Source organism: Ursus americanus, chromosome 27 (assembly GCF_024610735.1).
Source record: "Ursus americanus isolate L20-20 chromosome 27, mUrsAme1.1.p, whole genome shotgun sequence".
In the NCBI taxonomy this organism is placed as follows: domain Eukaryota; kingdom Metazoa; phylum Chordata; class Mammalia; order Carnivora; family Ursidae; genus Ursus; species Ursus americanus.
This window is the reverse complement of record NC_142153.1, coordinates 39,678,419-39,698,510: the sequence shown is the minus strand read 5'-3', so window position 1 is coordinate 39,698,510 and position 20,092 is coordinate 39,678,419. Positions and strand designations below refer to the sequence as shown.

At 47.9% G+C, this 20,092-nt stretch overlaps 1 protein-coding gene across 8 annotated transcripts in view; it reads left to right on the top strand.

Moving 5' to 3' along the window:
* Nucleotides 1-2,204: 2,204 nt before the first annotated feature.
* The window catches only part of ACSL1 (acyl-CoA synthetase long chain family member 1), a 64,857-nt gene continuing 46,969 nt past the window's right edge, over nucleotides 2,205-20,092 (top strand). For 4 of the 8 annotated variants that reach the window (XM_087856526.1, XM_087856524.1, XM_087856525.1 and 1 more), the window contains exon 1: nucleotides 2,205-2,362. The gene's annotated coding sequence lies outside the window, so the exon portion shown is untranslated. Of the gene's footprint in view, nucleotides 2,363-14,467; nucleotides 14,556-18,035; nucleotides 18,217-20,092 lie in introns of those variants that run through there. The other 4 variants (XM_087856521.1, XM_087856520.1, XM_045785803.2 and 1 more) reach the window with 4 other exon arrangements.

Here is a 20,092-nt window from a genome sequence, read left to right as displayed (position 1 = left end):
GTGTTTTTAACCATTATGCCATACTGCCTTCCTTCAAAGTCTTTATTTCATGGTCATGGGACAACCCCATAAATTGTGAAACTTTTTGAAATGATTAGGGAGATAAGTTTTTTTTTTTTTTGTTAGCTCTGAAAGGGACCTGAGAAATTATTTAGTCTAGTCCCCTTATTTCCAGAGGAGAAACCTGAACTTGATTCCCTGTGTCACACAGCAGTTTTACCAGAGAGTAGGAATTGAGGTGTAATCCTTGGTCTTGTCTTTCCCACTCTGGAGCTGTCAGTTACCTGCATTAGGGCTAGAAACCAAGGAAGAGCATACCGACGAGGAGAAAAGTGTCTCGGAGGGTGAAAGGACAGGGAAGACAGTCAGTGACAGCTGTCACATGTTGTCCCCAGATTTATTTATTTATTGAAGTCTGAACCCCCAGTACCTCAAAATGTGACCTTTCTTGGAGATAGGGTCTTCACAGAGGTCATCAAGTTAATGCCCTTAGGGTGGACCCTAATCCACTATGACTGGTGTCCGCATAAGAAGACACAGATGTGTACCGTGGGAAAACCAGCTGAGGAGACACAGGGGAAAAGACAGCTTTCTCCAAGCCCAAGAGAGATGCCGGAAGCAGATTCCTCCCTCGCTGCCCTCAGAAGGTACCAACCCTGCCCACACCTTGATTTTGAATTTCCAGCCTCTAGGACTATAAGGCAATACATTTCTGTTGTCTGAGCTACCTGGTTGGTGATACTTCATAATGGCGGCCCTGACAAACCACTACAGAGGAGAACTTTGAAGTGCCTAAGGAGGGGCTGGAGGACTGGTTGGAGAATCAGGAGAAAAAAGAAGAGGCTAAAAGGATGAAATCACGGGTGAAGAGGAAGAGACCTGAGCAGAGAAAACAAGGGTTAGCCAAGTGAAACCAATAAAAAGGACAGTGGAGTACATTTTTAATTTTAGACGGAGAGTCGATGTGTAGAAAGGGGTCTTGGAGCACTGAGCTGCTACAGAGGCCACTGGAGTGTGGGCTGCCCTCACCGTCACTGTCCTCTGGTGCCCGGCACACTTTGGGAGGAAAGCCTTAGGATATTACTTGCTCGCCTCAACTTGATATGCTCGAGGCCTCCAGTGAGCCCAGGCTCACAAACACGGAAGTACCAAGTGTGGTCCCGTGGTTATTGTGTGCATGCTCTGGAAGCAGACTGCCTGCGTCCCAGGTGCGGCTTTGCCCCTCTGTGACTCAGTTTCTCCCTCATCTGTAAAAGGGGAATCATGTCATCATCTGCCTCGTGGGGTTATGATGAAGATTCAAGAAGGTAATGTGTGTGAACGGTTTCAGTAAACCGTAGCTCTTGTTATCAGAGGGTTTTATCATCACAATAATGCTTCTCATGCTTCAAGTTTAAAGAAGTACTAGATAGCAGACCTCCCAATACTGGGCGCAAGTACCACTGTAACCCGAACCGCGGTTGGTAGAGGTTAGGGACACCGGCAGGCCTCAGGTGCTGGGAGGAAAAATAACATTTGGGATAGGACCTGAAAAAGTTCATGCCAGATGGAATCGCATGGATGCAGAATCCTTCAGAATCACAGCCAGGGCTGAGTAGGATATACAGGCTCCAAGAACTTGGCAGGTGCATATTGCCCGTAGTAAAGTTGGGTCTGCGTTCTGCTGTTAACTATAGCCAGTATGATAGGTCCAGCGTTGCTTCACGACCAAGGTATTGCAAAAGTCCCGACAAGAGTCTTCCCTGCCAGGGACTGTGGCGAAACCCCATGTGGGGACCGTGGTGAAATCGGGTAAAATGGGGCTCCGCAAGTGGTCAAAAAAAATAGGCAAGGGAAGCCCTCCGGCCACCAGGGTCCCTCCCTGCAGAAACCCCCTACTGCCAAGAAGTGGGCAAGGCAGGCAATTGGGAGTGGAAGACGCCAAAGGGCGTCTTCCGGTCCCCGTGGCAACGGGACCCCAGGGCTGGCCGGGCTTCTAGGTTGAGGCTCTACAATGTACCCTTTGCCCTTCCACAGATTCGCTATGAAATCGAGGGCAGGCGAAGCGACTCTTGCTGAGTTTGCTCGCCGCCTCCCGGCACCCGCCAGCAGGCAGCCGGGCTCGCGCTTCTCCAGACTGGAGGCCGGCGCGCGTCGGGGGCGGGGCTTGCTGGCGGGGGCGGGGCCTGAGGACGGGGCGGGGCCTGCGGGGCAGGCGCGGCTGGCGCACCGGCAGCAGCTTGGCTCTGCGGCGGCAGCGGCTGGGGCGCAGCCAGGGCGCAGCGGCTACGGCGGCGCCCTTAAATAGCCTCCGGAGCCGGCGCCGGACAGGCAGTGGGCTGCGGTGACAGCCGGCGGCGTAGCGGCCCGGCCAGCCGAGGAGGTGAGTGCTCTTGCCGCGGGGAGCCGCGTCCTTTCTGGCTGCGGCTCCGGTGGTCTCGGCGGAGACGCGGGGGCTCAGGCTGCCCCGCCGGCACGAGCCCGGGGGGCGGCGGCCGCAGCGGAGACGCGTGAGCCTCCCCTCGGCTCCCGGAGACGTTCCCCTTTTCCGGCCTCTGCCCTCGGCTCCCCTTCCCGCGGCAGCGGAGGCCTTCGGGCCGCCCGAGCCGTCGCCGCTTCCTGTGCCTGAGCCGGGGATGCCCGGCCGCCGTTTCGCGCGGGCTGCGCGGGCGCGGGGCTGGTGCACGGCGGGGTCCGGGTGACGCGCGCCGCGGGACCGGCCTCTTGTTTGTGTGGCGGCGGGGACCGGCCCGGCCCGGAAGCCGGACCCCGAGCTTCAGATGCGAGGGATGATCCCGCGGGGCTGGGGCCGGCGGTCTCTCGGCCACGGGCATCCCTCCTGTCCCAGTGGCAGGGTTTCTGAGGCGCTCTCGGACCGCGCCTGGAAGCCTCCGAGCCGGACGGTCCTGCTGCCTCGGTGTGATGGTGGCCCTTGCGCGGAGCGCTTGCAGGAGGGTCAAATGCAGCATCAAAAAGCCGGTTACCAAATGTAGAAATTCTCGCGGTGTCTCCAGAGGAGTGCCCATAGCCGCTGCACATAGCGTGTTGCAGTCATTGATGCACGAAGCCTGGTGTTTTGAAATTAGGAAGCAGAAATGATACCTGTCACCTTGCAGCGTAGCCGGAGAGGGGTGGTAAATGACTCGAATGGACACGTGGACGAGAACCTAGAGACAGACACTAATCAGTGTGTATGTTAGGATCTCAGACCCCTTCCCCAGTCCAGCCCCTTTCAAGGTTATGGAGCTGAATTTAGACCATTATAAAAGTGCTCTTTGCCCTTTAAAGTTAACACTTTAAAGCATCTTCTTGGTGCAGGAGTATCCAAAGTGCCCCCGACTGTCAATACCCTTCCTTTTATTTTTTTTGTCTTTGCTTAGCACAAGAAAAACATGAAATCTCACAGTTTCCGACACAAATTTCACCTGTGATTATCCCAGTGTAAACAGTTATTTGCTTAACACAAACAAAACGTCAGTCAAAAATTTCTGGTTGATTCTACACTTTCAAGTGGAGATGGCGGGTTAGATTGGCAGATGAGTGGGGTCGAGGAGGTCGAACTTTTAAAGGAAATCTTGCTTCCCATCATTGTGGAGCCAGTCTTTGGAGATGTTTTTTCTTGTCCTCACTCAACTGGGAGAATCCCTTCCCAGTCTGAAACTTGACTCCTTATTTGTGAAAGGACTGCATTAGGCTAAAGTCTTTCATAAGCTAAGATTCTATGACTGGAAAAAGAAAATCCTTAAAAGAGGCAAACCTCACACCTCCCTTCTTCACTTAAAATAATATAGATATATTATAGACCATATATTATAGATCTCTGTTTTCTGCATTTACTGTAAACAGAAGAATTTTTTTAAATCACCTTTCCCTCACAATTATAAGCATTTTGACCTGTTTCCTTCCTGTCTCTGTTATGCATATTTTGGCAGTATTTTTATTATTATTGCAGGCATCCTGACTAAAAAGAGATCTGTGGGCTTTTTAATTTGGGGGCATTTAAGAGATAGCTATTTGGGACAAATGCAGGTAAGGACAGGTTTCAGTTTGTATCATAGAGGTAGTTTTCATGGCTAGCTCTCTTTTGAATGAAGTTTGAAAGAACTGAAAGTGTCCTAGCATGCCGCAGTGTCCATGCCTCAGGTCCAGGCCCTACTACATCTTTCGTTTTTCATGTAGCTGTCTTGTGGAAAATGGACGTGTTCAGAGGAGGGGCCAGGGAAAGATCAGACTATTTCCTCATTACATCTGGGGATTTCTCCTCTCTCCCTCCAAGTTTCACTTTTCTTTTTAGATTTTATTTTTATTTATTCGACAGAGATAGAGACAGCCAGCGAGAGAGGGAACACAAGCAGGGGGAGTGGGAGAGGAAGAAGCAGGTCATAGCGGAGGAGCCTGATGTGGGGCTCGATCCCATAACGCCGGGATCACGCCCTGAGCCAAAGGCAGACGCTTAACCGCTGTGCCACCCAGGCGCCCCCCAAGTTTCACTTTTCTGGAAAGAGCAAGACTATAGGAATATTAGTAATTTTTAGATGTTGATATTCAGTAACCTGAGATGAATATATATTTTAAGGTCAGTTGCTGAATTTATTGTGCACGTTTGCCACATAAAGCGTATGTCCATTATTCTTCTGCACTTACTCTCTCTTGTTTCCAAATTCTGTTGAGTTAGGATCCATTGAGAATGTTTTATGAACAGTATGGTTTGGATGACACGATGGGTTAGACTCTTGTGTTAAAAAATACAGAGGAACTTCAAGGCAGCTCCAAGCTGCTGGTATCCAATGGCCTAACTTGAGATCTTGGTCTTCAAGCCTTTCTTTCTCACGGTAGGGTCAGTCCGAGGAGGTGGACTGAAGATGCCAAGAGTTTTTACTGAAGGTTGTCACTCCAACTTGGGCAAACATCTTAGGGTCACTTTTCTTTGATACTCATGCCTGGAGACAACCTCTCAGTGAACAGTGCTGATCTGAAGCTGCCAGTGGTTGAGTTTAGTTTTAAATATTGTTGTACTTAAAGGGGCTCTGAGAGCTTTTTTTTTTTTTTTTTTTTTTTTTTAAGATTTTATTTATTTGAGAGAGAGCAAGCACGAGCACGAGCAGGGGCCGGTGAGAGAGGCAGAGGGAGAAGCAGACTCCCATGAGCAGGGAGCCCGATGTGGGGTTTTATCCCAGGACCCTGAGATCATGACCTGAGCTGAAGGCAGACTCTTAACTGACTGAGCCCCCCAGACGCCCTCCCTCTGAGAGCTTTTAAAGAAACCCAAGTTGGTAAAGCTTATGGACTAGAATAGAGGCAGTTCTACCAGTGTTTGTGGCTACAACTCTGAAATTATCATTTTATCTCCAGTTCCTTAACTAAAAGCTGAATGATAGCTCATAGGAATTTCTAGTTTGTGTTAAGCCCAAGGTGATACATAATTTGAAAAAATTGTCCAGACCACAGGGACAAGAGAAAACTAGTCCGTGTTAGGTTACCTTTTCTGCTTTTTTACATGCTGACATTTAGAAGTTCTTGACTGAATTGTAACCTTTGTGGAATCAAGAGGGGACAATGAAATACGGAATGAGCCTTGCTTGAAATATGACTGGCTTGGAGAGAGGGCACATTCTTTGGACGAAAGCTTAGGTGGAGCTGAGCGCCCCGTTGCCCTGTGCTGCCTGCCTAGAAGAATACCTTTGGCTGGAGGCAAATGTCTCATTTCCAAAATCTAAGATTTCAAAACTGGTGGCTCTGTGTACCTGGGCTAATTCTCTTCATGAGTTAGATGCCAGTCTTCCAAGTTTTTTTTTTTTTTTTAAGATTTTTTATTTATTTATTCGACAGAGACAGAGACAGCCAGCGAGAGAGGGAACACAAGCAGGGGGAGTGGGAGAGGAAGAAGCAGGCTCATAGTGGAGGAGCCTGATGTGGGGCTCGATCCCATAACGCCGGGATCACGCCCTGAGCCGAAGGCAGACGCTTAACCGCTGTGCCACCCAGGCGCCCCCCCAGTCTTCCAAGTTTTAAATGAAAATTTGAAAGCTGTCTAATATCTAAATCAAAAACCGTTTGCCTCAGAAAACCTATATATATATATATATATATATATATATAAAATAAAAAATTATAATTTTTAAAAGCACATACAGTATGTAAATATGAAAGTATTTATAATAGGACTGTATGCTTTCATTATAGAATTATATGAAAATAGGAATATATATTATATGCTTCTTATATTATAACAGGAATCTATGCTTATAGAACATTTGGGAGCTATAAAAAAGGTCTTCAGGAGAATAAATGCTAGTAAGGTTTGTGTATTTCCTTTATGTGTTTTTTGAAACAATTTTTTAAATTTATCGTTTTAATTTACTATATCGTTTTAATTGAAGATAAAATTTTGATAACTATATTTTAATTACCTGTTATATTGTGAACATTTTTCCATGTTGTTACCTGCTCCTCAAAAAATGAATTTTGAGGATAACTGCATAATGTGGTGTATGTGATATGTCCCAATTTCTTTGCCCTTCTCCTATTGTTGGATGTATATTTTTAAAGATTTATTTATTTATTTTAGAGAGAGAGGGTGCCTGTGTGTGTGTGTATGGGGGGAAGTGCAGAGGGCACTCCTGCTGAGTGCAGAGCCCAACATGGGGCTTGATCCTAGGACCTTGAAATTGTGACCTGAGCTGACATCAAGAGTCAGACGCTCAACTGACTGAGCCACCCAGGCGCCCCTATTGTTATATTTAAGAATAACTATTTCAGAACAGTTTGCCAAGCATCTTATATATTTAAGTGTATCTTTTAAAAAAATTAGGGCATGTTCTGCTCTAAAGCTGTTGAAATTGACAACGATTTGAAAATCATTTTTGTTAGTGAATAGTTTTATTGGACTTTTGGGTTCATGTGTTCTAGTCAACAGCTGTCGAAATAAGGATTTCATGGTCTGGAGAGATAAATGGAAAAAATTAGGGCATCAAAGGAGAAAATGTGGATTGCTGTTTATACCATTTACTCATTCTGGAAGGCCTTCTGATAAATGTATTATCTTCTACATGCACAATTTTGGCTGTGGAAAAAATTGGTGCTTTCCCCCTCAGGTTTGTTATGAGAGAAATGTCTGTATATCTAAGGCCCAAATACCTCGAATACCATTTATTCTTTTAATAACTAGAGTAAAGAGAAAGTTGCTGCAGAGACTAGTTTCTCCCTCAAGGCTCAGCTGTCACCTACAAAGCAGGGCAGTGTCAGCTGACTAACCTTATGGCCACAGCTCGGGCAGGGGCAGGCTCAGGACATGATAGGTGGTGATAACAGCCAACCGTGCAAGGCCCTGTTCTCAGTTCTTCTGATGTGTTAACTCAGTTAATCCTCCCAACAGCCCTGCAATAGATCTTACTATTATCCCTATATCACAAAAGATATAAAAACAGGTGCAGGGATTAAGTTGTCCAAACCAGGATTTGAACCTACACAGTCAGGCTTCAGGGTCAGAGCTCCTAATTAATTGGCTCGGCTGCCTCCCTAGAGCTCGAAAGGTTCTTAGTCCAGGGAGTGTCTGGAAAGTTCCAGGTTACCCAGCTAGTGGCGAGACTGAGGACAGAGCTGGTTCTTTTCCATGCCACTGCTCCTTGATATTTCCCTGTCTCATTTTTGTACTCGGTCGTATGCCACCAGAGTGCTGAAAATGACGACAGATTTTGGTTCAGCTTGGTTTGGTGAGCGGCAGGATCACCTGCTACACGGCTATGACTTTCTAGAGAATTAAAAAGTAAAAGGCTTTGCCTGCTCTAGAAGCTGGTCTCCTAAGAGTGGTCAGCAGTCGAGGCGCATGGTTAATGCACCAAGTGTGTGGAAGGAAGAGAGCACGCGGCTGGGAACAGGAGCCCGGGCTTAGCAGACGTGGTCGAGCGTCACTCACTTAAAGAAGAGATTGGCTTCACCATGGCACATAGGTTTGCTTTCTGCTGCACATCTTAGGGTACTTTGAACCAGAAACAGACTTTCTCAGCATGTTTTAGACAAAACAACAGAACTGTGAATTTTCAGGCTTTGAAGATACAGTGGTGTCGTCTAGTGGGTATGGGTGCCTTTTCTCTAGTACAATTTTAGGCAGAACCCCAAGATAGCATAAAAAGCAGGGCTGCCACAGTCGAAGGGGGCAGGGGTGGGAGCCCCAGCTCACGCACATGGACTCGCTTCCGCAGTCACCCTGGTCTGAGGGACTTCCAAATGACCCCAGGCCCCAGGAACACTGAAATAGCCTAACTTGCTCCCTTGGCTGACCTGTTGTGTGGGAGCTGGGTGACTTAGCCCAGGTTATACAACCTGTGTTCCCCTCTGGCTATGACACGTAGTGGAGTTTGTTCCTGGGCCTGTTCGGGGAATGACCGGATCTCGATGTACTCCTTGATTTGTGCCCTGCAATCTGTTTTTCCTAATTTACTCTCTGTACAGTATTGCACAATACATACCCATTCTTCTTTTTTCTCCTGGGCATCACTGCCCAATCCATAGCCCTTCACCTCTGCTTTAGACAGCAGAGACCCTTCGTTTAAAAAAAAAAAAAAAAAAAAGAGGGAGGGTGATTACTTTTCCTAATGCAGAGCTCTGATTGAATCCCTCCTCTGGCCAGAAGCCTTCCAGGGCTCCCTCTAGAAGGCCTCAAGTCTTTATTTAGCTTGGCTCTTGGGAGCTTCTAGAGTCTGCTTCCAACTTGCTGTTTCCCTGCCTCTCCTAAACTACCACATCCTGGGACTTCTGGAAAGCAAACTCTGGAAGCACAGGGTTACATCAAGATCTCCGCATCCCAAGACCCTTTCTGTGAGCTCTCTCTTCTGCCTGACTGGCCTTCCTGTGTCCTGGAAGGGCCTCGTGGACCCTGTACACTTAGCATAAGCTTTCTGCAATTCCTCATCGCACCCTCTTGCCTCACAGCCCTGCTCCTTAGAGATTCCAGATCACTCACTGGAACCCTAGGCTGACATTCAGCTAGGTGTGGTGCGCCAGCAGCCACAATGATGGTTAAAATGCTGAAACACTCCCATATTGGTTAGAAATAGTTGCCACCCCAAGTGCCCCCACCCCTAATTCAGATTCGGAAGACTTAATGCCTGGTTCATCCTGGGATCTCCTGAGCCTGTTCTGGGCCAGTGTCCTACTTCTTTCCCAACTGGTTGATGTCTAGCTGTACTGGTTATTCAGTGTGTGGAATAGCACCCCTCCCTCCCTCCTTCATTTGCCTTTCATGTGAACATATCTTGCTCCTTCACATAGCTACGTTCTAAGGCTCTGGGCATTTAATAGACCTCGTCATTGTCATTTGTGTGTTTTAGGCAGCATTTAACACGGGACCTTACTGCTAGTAAGCACTTAATATTGGCCGACGGTTGGTTGAGACCAGGAGACGTTCAGATGGTCGGGTGTCCTATAGAGGGGGGTCACTGACAAGAATATACATTTAAATGTTCCCAGTTTGTGTATTATGTCATCAAAAATCACTAGACCAAAGCCTGAACTTTCATTGGGTTGAACTTAGTGTCTAGGGGTACATCTGAGGTATCTCTTTCAGGGTACTTTCAGAGATTTTCAAACAGCAGGTGGTTGTAGGCTTTGCAGGATGTGGGAGGGAGGCAGATCAGTGTCAAGTTCTAGATAATCTTACATAACTGTACTGTAGTCTTCATTTACCTGGTATTTCTACTTAAAACCATACCTTGTTTCTGTGCCACTAGTGAAAGGGTCAAATAGCTTATTTGTTCCTTCTGCAGGGACACTTACCCACATTGTGCCTCAGGCAAGCTTCTGAGGTACCCCAGAAGGTGGAGCTGGCAGGGGACTTGCCTGTCAAGCAGTCCAACCAGCCACCTCCGGGAGGACAGAACCGCGATCGAGAGGCGTGGCTGTGAGCCCAGAGACAGGCTAGACCCCGAAGACAAAGCCAGCCTGTGTCTTCCTCTCCTGACAGGATTGAGAGATAAGCGCCACCAAGGCCAGCACCTCTCTAGAGTGTAGGCTGGCTGGAGATCCCTGGTCCTCGAGGCAGGGGCTGAAGCTTGGGGCTCCCCAGGAGAGGCCTACTCAGATGAGGCCAGCCTCTTAGCCGTGGCCCTGAGGCCTTGATTCTCCTTCCTCCAGACTAGCTGGCCCAGTCCATTTGGGCTGTCACGTTTGGCCAGGCGACGTCACTGGCAACGTCCTGTCCTTTCCAGGATACTTCTTGCCCTCATGGGCAACGCTGAGTATCTTTGTCTCCCTCTTAGATGGGAAGTCTGTGTGTTGGCTTTGGCGGCAACTGTTACGCTGCCCCCTAGCTGTGCCAGCTTTTCAGGGTGCTCCAATAAGCACTTTTATTTATTGCCTCGAATACTCAAGAACCGACAGAGACTCTAGCCAGGCAGGTGCCCAGAGAATTCGCAGGTACTGCTCAGTAGTAGTCTCCAAAATGGGGCACATGGGCTCCGTAGTGAGGGCAGACCATGCAGGGTGCAGAGTGACTGTATTAGAACTTCGGTAGATATTTATTTTTTAGCTCAAATTCATAGATGTGTATTTTATAATGTTCAGAAAATATTTGTCAATGTCTTGAGTTCATACGTGAGTGCATTTACATATTAAGCACGCATTTGTTTATTATTTTGGATGCATTTTAAAAAGTTTAGAGAACCAGAAAATTAAGTCCTCTACATCAGCATGGCAAGATACCTGTAAATGGCTTTTTAAAAAAAAGAGAGAGAGAGAACTCAGTTTGTCAGTTGAGGGGGGATCAAAACTGTTTTGCAAAACTAGGTTGTGATTCCTGTCAAATTGGCCTCAAGCGTCAGGAGAGTCTGTTAAATCCAGAATATATTTTGACTTTGGACCAAAGCTTAACAGTGGAGAAGCCTCATTAGGACAAAAATTTTATTTTATTTTTATTTTTTAAAGATTTTATGTATTTATTTGAGGGAGAGAAAGAGCATGAGGAAGGGGAAGTGCAGAGGGAGAGGGAGAAGCAGACTCCCCGCTGAGCAGGGAGCCCAACACGGGATTGGATCCCAGCACCCAGGGATCATGACCTGAGCCGAAGGCAGCGCTTAACTGACTGAGCCACCCTGGCATCCCCAGGACAAATATTTTATTTATTTATTTTTTTCTGTTTTATTCACTACTGTGAGCCTGGAGCAAAGTTCTGTACAAAGTGCGTACACAGTAAATATTCTCGGATTGAACATATGGACTTTTTCTTGTGTGACAATTAAATATCATGGTGGGTATGGCGCTTTGTGTCAGTATTTAGGTTGGCTTTCTTTGTCGAAACCTTGAGTCGGTCGGCAGGACCCAGTGAAGGTGTCAGGTCAGCGCGACCCCCAGCAGATCCGTTCGCAGAGCTGTAGGAGCGTCGTGCTGGATGGGCCTCCGACGCGCCACCTGAATGAGAAGCTCTGTGGGATTGGCTTTAAAACCATTTTTCAAAAAATGGGTGTAAAATGAGACCGTAGTCGCAAAACGTTGATCATGATTAAAGGTGAAGCTGGGATTAGGGGCACGTAGTGCCTTCTTACACTATTCTATATACCTTTGAATCCATGTGGAAATTTTCATAATAAAATTTAAACAAAACGCAAGGGGAAAATAGAGACCCCAAACTCGTGTCACTTGTTGCAAGTAGGTAATAGCCAGATGAGACCATCTCTTTTTCTTCCTACCCTTTTGAACATGGCGTCATTTTTCAACAGTCCTCTGCAACTTGTTGGATTTGTTTTGTTTGTAGCTTCCCTCGGGCCAGCCACCTCCTCTCCTAGTTACCTGAACTCTGGCTGTTATTCTAGCCCTTGTCCCGGGGTTGTCACCAAGCCCCCCTCCCTCCCCTCCACCTACAATGAGCTTAATCCTTCAGCCCTGTCTGTGTCTCCTGTGTCACTTCCTCCACCACCACTGAGGTCTCCCACAGAGCTGACGACATTTCGAGGTCACAGCGGGGTCCCACGCTCTTCAGAGGCTGTTTGGTCTTGAGGAAGCCCACGGTGTGAGAATATTTGGTAGGTTCCCTTCATCGCTGCTTTTTAGGGACACTGCTTCATGAAACAGTTAATTTCCGTGCTGAAATCCACACACACTCCAAAGCGTCCCCATCCGTGAGTGGCTGGCCTTCCTCTGTGTGGGTAGAGGTCTGTCTGTGCTCTGTCTCCCGCTTACCCTGTGCGGCTAAGCCATTCCTCTAGTGTATCAGTCCCCCTGAACCGCAGTCTATTTTAAGAGGTGTAAGTAACTCTACCCAACCTTGTGTCCCTTCAGCCTTCTTATCCAGGTCACTGCTATTTGATCGTCGTGACCTCTGTGAGCAGCAAGGACTGGGCCTTGTTCTTCTCTGTCTCCCGCACCAGGCCTCGCCCTGGTGGGGACACGGGATACTCTGCAGACGGCGCCCCGCTGCAGGGGGACAAGCTTCAGCAGCTGGCCGGGCTGAGTCTGAGCACTGGTGGCGTGACCATGACCCTGGTTTATGGCACCGTGGTCCCTGCCCCGCCGGCCAGCCGGGGCTGGCTCTCAGGCTGTTTCCCCACCCCCACAGGTCTCTGCCTGCTTCCAGCCAGCTCTCTAGAAGGCCCTGCCTTCACAGTCTGGCCCATCCATAGGCTTTCTCCCTCCTGAAGCCCGCCACCGCTTGCTTCTTCCCCTTCTGTCTGCATAGTTTGGTTAAATCTTTCCTGCAGGTGCGTTTGTTTTCACTGATACCGTGAACTCGTTGAAGGCAGAAGGAAGCGCTGCAAAGTGTTGGCCTTCTGTTGGCAAGGGACGAGGGGGAGTGGCTTTTTCCCCTGCGATTTTGTTCATTCGCAGTGGGACCTTTCTCAGAGGGACCCTTGTGTGGAAGTTGCCACGTAGTTGGTCCATGGCTGTGCCAGGGTCCCAGACGGGGCGGATAGTGAGAGCCTAGGTGTGTATTATCTGGGAGGGGCTTCTCGCCATCTGTCTCCTCTTAGCTGGAGACGTTGCCACCCTTGGCCATTTTCTGGAGTAGGTGGGAAATACATATGTATAAGAGGAAGTGAACTGACCTGACCTAGTGATATCATCTTTATCTGGAGAAATAAAAAAATAATAACACAGCAAAGTACATAGAATAATAAAATCACAAAACAAATATCTATGTGGCACAGCATAGAATTGACGGTTTTTAATGTTGCTTGTTTTCTTTCTGTGTCGTGCTCTCATCTGGAGTTTCTGGGTGGAGGTGGAATGCTGTTATTGAGTCCCGAACGTTCAGGGCCGTGTGGCCATCTTTTGCTTTCTCTAGCATCGTCTTGGAGATGCTCCGTGGTGTCGGTGACAGAAGGGGGCGTACATTTCCGCTGTTCCCACCCTTTCTTTATCCCCTTTGAGGCCCACAGGGCAGCAGCAGAGTGGGCATGAGACTTTGCAGCTCATCGGGGGCACAGCCAGTACCTAGAACAGTGAGGTTTTTGCGTCTGAGACTAGTATCTCTTGGACACAACATCTGAGGGGACCCCGGGACTTAGGTACCTTCTCTGTGTGCAGTTTCTCAAACAAATGGGCCCTCCTTCCCGTCCTGGGGCCCCAAGTGGAGAGGAGTTCCTGCCTTGCTGGGTCTAGCTGTGGCTATTGTAAAAGGACGGTTGTCCTCTTTCCTATTAAGTTCTTTCCCTCCCAGGAGGGGGAGCCTCCTGCCTCAGGGCTCGCTTTGTCGTTCGTCGCAGGCCAGGAAGGTGGAGAGTCCATTCTGAATTATATTTCCTTCCCTAGTTCTTGTCATAATAGGCTCTGCTTGTGTTGCCCTGCCCCCTAGCCTATGGTGTCATGTTCTTAAAATGCAGTCCTCCAGACATATTTAGGGCTCTTCCTGTGCCAGATGTCAACTGAGGTAACGTGCCTTGTTGGATTCAGTGGATGAGTGGGAAGCCGGACCTGCAGAAGCATCTTCTGTCTCGGTTCCTGCAGAAGGCTTGGGCCGGCCTAGCCAGCGGGTCTTGTGTCCATCAGCTCAAGTGAGGCGACTGACTGTGGCCCGTTCTGCCCAGCCCGCCCCTTCTCTAACACGTACCAGGAAACGTCCCTGCCTCATCATGGCTTCCAAGGACTCACTTAACAATATTAAATCAGTGTTTGAAGACCAATGGAAAAATCTTGCTTCCCTTAGGATTTTTTTTTTTTTAATGGAAACGTCTTCTCTTAAATCCATGCCACCTCACATCGCCTGGATGTCTACGCTGGGCATGTCCAAACGGTAATTAGCCTTCTCCTAAGTGGCTGTATGGGACACGTGTTCGTAGCTATGTTGAAGGGTGATGGAAGGAGAACTTGTTGGCTTTCTTCCCCTCTCCTCTGGAGAATGCTGGGCAGGTCCTGCTTGCAGCATTCCTTACATCTCAGATGGCCACCCACCCGGGGCCCTGGGCGTTTGCAAGGGCTCTCCTCGCTGCAGTCCTGCCATTGCTCCCCAGCAGCTTCTGAGAGGTTTCTCTGGTTTCAAGGCTTCTCTTTTCTGTCATAGAAGACTTGCTTACAGAAGCTGGATGCCAGCCTGGTGTCGCGCTCTGGATTCCAGCCTTCTCCTGACTCTGCAGTTCTACTTAAGAAAGGTATTTGTTTGCTCTCGTCCCTTCCTTATGGGCAACCTTGATCTTTCAAAAAGTGACCCACAGTCTCCTGTCTGAATATATGTCTAGATGTCTGCTAAGGAGAGGAGAGGACCCTTGTCCTTTGTTGACCCTGAGGTGACATACATAAGTGAAACAGTCTGAGAATTGAAAAACCTCATGGGAAGATGGGCAGGAGAGTAGTTTTATGTAGCTTTGAATCAGTGGTTTTCCACCTTTTCTGCCCCCGTCCACGTCACCTGGGAGGTGGTGCTTACTCCCTTCGAGCACACGGGCTCACGGCAGCAGCAGCCACCACCGCAGTGGCGGGTATGGAGGCAGAACGCTCAAGTTTAGAAATACTTTGAATGCCTCCTTTCTGTTTGGAGAATCGTTGCTCTATAAATACACCGTCCTGGGGCCTGTAGCAGAGAATTGGTCGGAATCACAGAGGCTTCTTCGTAACTCAGGAACGGTTAATGAAGCACCTGTCCTGGGCAGGGCGTCAGGGGCACATAAAGTCAGATGGACAGAGGCCCTCACCCCGAAAGAGAGAGGCGCATACACTCCCCACAAGCAAAAAGTAGGAGGTGCTAAGGATCGCACACAGGCTGCGAGGACCATACTCCTGGAATTCAGAGGAGGACTGACTGCTTCTGACTCTGACTGAGGAGGAGGTCGTGTAATCATGAATTGATGAGAGAAAGTGGCCTATTTGGGTAGGGCTGGACATCTTAAAACAGGACCAGGGAAGGGGCTGTAGGTGAAGGAGACGGCAAGGGAGGGGGATGCAGAGCGGGCATGGAGACATAGGAAAGACTTTCTGGTGGCTTCCAAGGAAGGGCAGAGCTTAAACTTCTTATTGTAAAATAGGCATAACGCAGAATTTACCCTTTTAACCATTTTTAAGCATACAATTCATTGGCATCAAGTATGTTCTCAATATTGTCTAATCATTAGCGCTGTGGAGTTCCAGAATTTTTCATCATCCCAAACACAAACTCTGTACCCGTGAAGCAATAACTCCCCTTTCCCCTCCCACCTCTATTTCTGTCTCTACGAATTTGCGTCAAAGTCCCTAGAACATGTACCCTGTTTTCGAGGTTCATCTATGTTATGGCGCATGTCAGAAATTTCTTTTTTTTAAAAGGCTGAATAATACTCCATCGTCTGCTGGTACCACATTTTGGGTGTCCTTCTATCTGTTGATGAGCATTGGGATTCAGATCCTGGCTTCTCAAAGCCATGTGTGTCATGGCTGTCATCCCGGTGGCAGCACGTGCCTTTGAAGGTCCACAGGCTTTGCCTTCAGCCCCGGCGTTTAGTCCCGTTCTCGCATGGAGCTGGGGCAGGACATTGACCTTTTCCCGGGCACGGTGTCCTGTCTTTGAACCGAAGCTAATAACATGTCCCTGCGGCGAGGACTGTGGTGAGGATTGCATTTAGTCATGTTTGTAATTGCTTAGCACAGCGGCTCCTAAAGAAATCATTTCAGACTGATTTTCCTGGACTGTCTTCCTTCCCTTCTCCTGAACCCGATTTAATCCTGTCACTCCGTCCAGATTAACTTGCCGGAAGTCCTAGAGCTGAGCCAGGGAGTTGCTTCTAGACGTCCCGTCCCGTTGGTCCGCACACCCTGAAGCAGAGCTAATGTTCTGAGACCACCCTCATCCCTTGAGGACCAGCCCCCCTTGTGCCTTCCACAGGCGTCCCCTCCTTGAGGGCGTGTGACCTCTTTCCTCATTTGCACTCACTGCGGCCTTGGTTTCACTATGCTGTATATATATTTGTGTTACGTCTTTGACTTCCAAGCCTCACGAATGGGGTCCACAACTTTTTCACAGTTTGGACTACATGTGAAGAGTAAATAATGTACATGCCCCAAGAGAGAGTGAGGGTTTCCCCCAAACTCTGTCAGTCATCACGTGTCCCCCAGGCTTCCATTTTGTGAGGTGTCCTCTCTGTCACCAAGGCTCTCATTTTGTGGGGCATCCTGTTGGTCACTTCAGTTTGAACACCCATCAGGCAGAGAAGGCCCCTTTCCTGAGACCACCTCTGCCAGTCCTAGTCTTGGGTCCTCACAAAGCCCCCCTCACTGATTTCATAAGCCAGAGAAATGTAACACTAGCTGGGTTGTTATTTCTGGAGGCTTGACCTTACAAAGGCAAACATTGGATATTACTGTCAAAAGCTTTTAAAAGTCAGTTTTAAAAAGCAATCAAGTATGAGGTCGAGTTATATGAATATGGACCCATCAGACACATTTTTTAAACTGTCCTAACATTATACAAATGTGTTCCTGTGACATGGAAGAATTTGTTCAGTGGTCGCCACACATGTGGCCCCACAAAATCCTGTTTGAAGAAGCATGTTTGAAGATCCTGTTTGAAGAATCATGTTCAAAGAATTTTAATAAAATATCAGTAAAATGTAAATAGGGAAAAAGCACACACTTTTCAAGTAACTTTTTTTGCCGTGTGACTGAAATATATATGTAGCTTACTGAGTACAGAAACTATTACAAGTAGACATTGGACCATTTCTTCTAACCCTAAAAGTTGATCTGTTCAAGTTGGACACATTATGATTGGAATCTAGTACTGGGGGCATATGTGGAAGTTGTGGCTTGGTGGCCAATATGAACAGGTGAGGTATCGCCCTATTCTTACTGGTCACAGATTAGTCAAGCTTGATGCTTTAAAAGCATTATGTCCTACTCTTTCTGACTTTGGGGAGATGGGCAGGGAGTGGTTTAGTAGAGAATTTTCAACTTGACTTGAATATTTCAATAAATTCAGGTTTCTAAAAGCAGAGCATCTCTACCTCATTTCTCCTTTTAAAATCTTCTTGGAAATTGAATTGATGATCCAGAGAATCGCTTTAATGGAAATGAACTGCGCTAAGGTTTACTATACTTAGTTGGGAGGAAACACTCCAGGCAGTGGAAGGGAGTAATTAATTCCCTATGGAAGTACTTGCCCACTGCTGTGTGGGATCCCGAAGTTTCCTGGATGGTCTTTCTCCTTTTCATGCTCAGAATGGGAAGATGGTCCAAGGGCAGTGACCGTGGTCAGGAGTTCCTGTATAGCATGGGGTTTGGACAGCGACTTCTGTTGTTCCTCTCTGACTGGTGGACCCTGGCATCCCTACATCCCTCTTCAGGGAGAGCCCGGCTGCTCTTTTGGTTCGAGAGGGGATGGCTTAAGCAAATCTAGCCTTAGGTAATTTGCCAGCCAGGGTTAAGGATCACGAATCCAACGGTTTTGGAGTGGCATGCTGAAAGAACAGCACACGGTCTGGCTGCTGCCCTCTTGTTCGTCCCGGAGGCCGAGCTCTGCCCAGCCAGCGCAGGACAAAGGGGCAGTTTCAGCCTTCTGTAAATGGCCTATTGTACAAGGGGAGTAGGCGGAGCAAGGAATGGCAGCGTCTTGCCAGCTTGGCTCGCTGCTTTTAAGGAGAGATGTCCAGATTTCTTCATTCGCTGCTGCCGGGGCAGGGGTGCCATTTATGTGGGTTTGCTTGAAGGCTGCATTCCTAGTGAAGTATTCCATCAAACCGCGATTATTCAGCTGAATGGAAGCTTGAGGAACTTTAGAAGGGGAGACACGTCCAGATCACCCATTTTTTTCGTTCGTAAATGATAGGAAGAAAATAAAATGCTGATGTAAGTATACATCTGCGGAATCACAGGAGCTGTGTGTGTGTGTGTGTGTGTGTGTGTGTGTGTGTCTGCACATGCGCCCATGTCCCTGTGTCCTTAGAGAATGATGCCCTTGTGAGTCACCTTTACCCCAAAGCACTTTTTCCTTGTGTAAACAAAATGGTAAGAGGTGAACCTTTGTGTCCGGGTGGCCTTGGACCCATATGTTTGGAGTCCAGGGTGATGGGGCAAACGCTAGCAGTTATGTAAGACACGGAGTGTTCACATGGAGTTCACATGCTAAGCTCTCATCCTGCCATGGAAAGTGAGTGCGCGAAGGACACTGCGCTCGCAGTTCCTGAGCCGGGGTGGGCTGCAGGGGACTTGCGAGCCCCCCGTGCAAAGCAGTACGTGCGGGTTCCCAAAGCAGAGGTTAGGAATCGTTCCCCTAGAGGAAAAAGCATGACTTGAGAGTCAGGTCGGTGTCCCCGTCTTGCGCCACACCTCGGGGAAGCCTCTTAGATCTCCAGCCTCAGCTTCCTTATGATCGTTTTGTATCGTGATACAGTGTGACACAGGATGTGAAAGACTTTCCGAAACATTTACTCTGCGTTTGTTGGGCTGCTAGCTAGGCTTCCCAAAGTTTGGGTTAATAAGTCCCAGGATTTCTGTTTTCTGGCAGTCATGTGATCCAGTTTCTATCACTTGGCCTCATCTATCTATTTCTGCCCAGGTCTGCGCTCTTCGCTCCGGTTCTTTGCCCCGGACGTGCACCATGCTTCCCTGACCACTGTCACTGTGTCCTCTGTCGTTCTGTGGTTTTAGACTCCAGGACCCAAGTGAGCAAACCCACCTTTCGTAGGTGTGAGGAAGAAGGGTATGCGGGAGTAGCTGCCAGGGAAGGAGACGCTGGCTGCCAATAGGCTCGTGCGTTCTTGCGGGAGAAACACTGACTGCTTAAGCCTTTAAGCTGATTGAATCATATTCTTAGCAAACAGCAGCATTGTTATTTACCTGGCCTGCAAACGTCTGGGAGGACGATGTGGAAATTTGCTTTGGAAAGAATTTTTAAAATATTCCAACGAGAACACTATTGGAATAAGAATAAAATCTGTCTGGTTTTCAATCATTTGTTGGCAAGTACGAGTCTTGATTCTTCTTCGAGACCTGTTAGGGGACTGTCTTGAAGCATGGTGTTTATATTCACCTGCGGCATTGAGAGGCTATTTATTGTGGCCGATTTTCTTTGAATTGGGTCTGCCTCCATTTCTAAATACCCCAAGCACTTTTTCCTTAATAGAAGTTCCATAGGAGGGAGAAGATTTATAATGCTTTCCATTCACGTTTAAGAGTTGTTCTTCACGTGAATCTAGAAGAAGGATTTGTCATAGTTCTTTATTGAATGGACTGCAGTTTTCCTGTGCACGGCATTAACCAGTTGGTTCAGTGAAGTTGGTCTGCAGCCTGTCACCTGGCTGCCAGCTGAGAGGCATGAATTAAACCGCTATACCTTGTCATTACCCACGAAAGATAAGAATGTAGCTGGATTTAAACCCTTAGCATTACAGGCTTGTGTCTGATTAAATGTTCTTGCATGGGTGCTATTAAATCAGTAACTTTCTGAAGCTTTAATTTTTTTCAAGTTTTCTTTCTTAGTTTTTTAGTTTCTTAGTTTATTTCTTCTCTCTAGAAGTAGACTTTTTTTTTTTTTCTTTCTTAGTCTAATGCTGTCTGCAGCTTGGCTACTGCTGATGCTTAAAATAGAAAAAAAATCACCAGCTTAGGACTGCATTTGGGGGGAATTATTTCATATTCTCACACAGGGATGGGATTCTGTTGAACAGCCCCTGCAAATTCACGCAATCTAGGTTTTATGGAAATCAACTCAGGAACCCGTGGG